We start from the raw sequence: 2,281 nt of genomic DNA, 5'->3' as shown, positions 1-2,281 counted from the left end.
GAGATGTGTGTTGACTCATCTGTGGGGCCACTTTGGAGGGTGTGGGTGTACTGTGTAGCTGGAATCCATTGTCTGCTTGTGGACAATGAGACAAAGCCTATTGTAGGCCAGGTTAGCCCCAAAACTCACTATGCAGCCAATGATAACCTTCAACTTTGATCCACCGCCTCTATCTCGTAAGTGCTGGGATAACATAGGCATACCACCACATTTGGCTTCTGTGTTTCTTTCCAATCCCCATCCTGCCTGTCTCTCTCTCTCTCTCTCTCTCTCTGTGTGTGTGTGTGTGTGTGTGTTCTTGCATGAGTCTGTGTTATGTATGCTGATGTCGACATTTTGGGTACTCATGTGGGGTCTGTGTGCAATACTTCAGTATTGAGAACAGGTGTGATAACTCTTACATTTTGATGCTAGGATCTGTATGTTTTTCTGTGGTTACTTGTGTGGAAGCATTGTGATTTTTTCACTGTGTGTGTGTGTGTGTATACGTGCGTGTGCACGCACGCATGCCATGTGTGTAGACATCAAAGGATGACTTGCAGGAGTTGGTTCTTGTTTTCCGCCATGTGGGTCCTGAGCATCATACTCTCAGGGCATCAGGCTTGGTGGCAGCATCATTACTTGCTGGCACTTCTCAGGAGCCCGTGGAGTTTATTTAATTCGGGGTCTGATATATCCCTGGCCAGCCTTTAATTCACTATGTAGCTAAGAGCTTCTTATCCTCCTGCCTTTATCTCCCTAGGGCTGGGATTACAGGCATGCTTCACCACACCCGTTTTATTTGGGCCTGGGGATCGAACCCGGAAGCTTGCTGCATGCTAGCCAAGCACTTTACCACTTGATCTATATGTCTCCAGCCCGGCACTGTGGTTTCTTTTTTAACGTCTGGATGGTGTTGTGATACTGCATATGCGTGTGGGACTGGTTAGCACACTAATTTCAGAAGAGCGAGTGAGTGTGTGTGAATGTGTGTGCGTGGGTGATTGTGAGTCTGCAGATTTCTGCGTAGGAGGGTGTGTCTGTTCCGTTTCATCTCTGTACATGTATGTGTCACTCTTCTATCCCTGTCCCTTGCTCCTCGCAGGCAAGAAGACCACTTTTAAGTTGTTGCACTTTGCTGTGCCTTCTGCTTTAAAAATGTCTTTCCCGAGGATGTACCTGGGTTGATAAAGCGATTGCCCAGCACGCACGAAGGCCTGGGTTCCATCCCCAGCATCACGTAAAGCAGTCAGTGGCACGACCTGTAAGGCCAGCACTTGCTAGTTGAAGGTGGGAGGGTGAGGAGATCAAAGTTATCTTCAGCTGCAGGGCTGAGCTTAATGCCAACAGAGGCTACATGGGACCCTGTCTTTTAAAACAATGCCTTTCTCCGTCTGCTCTCATTTGGTCAAGGAGCTCGGGTCTCTGTTCTAACACGCCTCCTCCAGGAAGCCACTTTTGCCTTCCCCAGTTGGGTAAGGTCCTCCTAAACGCCTGGAAGTCCCCTCATTCCAGCTCTATTGACTCTGTCGCACTCAGGCTGCCTGTAAGGTACTCAACGTTGAGTGTCCTTATCTGCATCTCTTGTTCAAACACTGTAACTCACATGAACTTTCTGTTTGGTTGGAGGGTGTTTGTTTTTTAAGCTGGGAAAAAAGAGAGAGAGAGAGAGAGAGAGATCAAAACAGGGTCTTACGCTACAACCTAGGCTGACCTGGAACTCACTCTATGGCTCAAGCTGGCCTCAAACTCATGGCAGTCCTTCTCCCTCAGCCTCTCAAACTCTGGGGTTGCAAGTGTGAGGCACCAGGCCAGGCTTCTCTCAAACCTCCTCTCATTTATCTATACACGGGCACCATGACTATTGCCTCTTTACAGGGGAAGTCATACAATGCCTTACCCGAGGTCACGCAGTCTCAGGAAAATTCTAAGCTGGATTCGAATGTATTAAAAACATATTGCCTCCAAAAAAATCCGAAGAAAATTCACCATCCCACATGATTCCACTGGCACCGACAGAGGCAGTCAAATTGGAACTTAGTTCCTAGGAATCAGATTCGGACTCTGACTTCAGGGAGACTTCTCAGGGGTATATTGATTCCTGTGAATTTATGTCCTCACGTGTAAAATGGACAAGATACCAACACTCCAGGGTTGGTTGTGGTGGGGAGGGGGGCGCGGGGGAAGTATTTACAGAGACTCACCTGTGAAGGTAGAATGGGAAGGTAACCCAGTTATGTGGGGTCTAAGGGAGCAGTGCAGTCTGGAGATGTTGCCGAAGGCCAGCCTAGTTACAGCTTCT

Source organism: Mesocricetus auratus, unplaced genomic scaffold, assembly GCF_017639785.1.
Source record: "Mesocricetus auratus isolate SY011 unplaced genomic scaffold, BCM_Maur_2.0 Super-Scaffold_100038, whole genome shotgun sequence".
Taxonomy (NCBI): Eukaryota; Metazoa; Chordata; class Mammalia; order Rodentia; family Cricetidae; genus Mesocricetus; species Mesocricetus auratus.
This window is presented reverse-complemented; position numbering follows the sequence as displayed.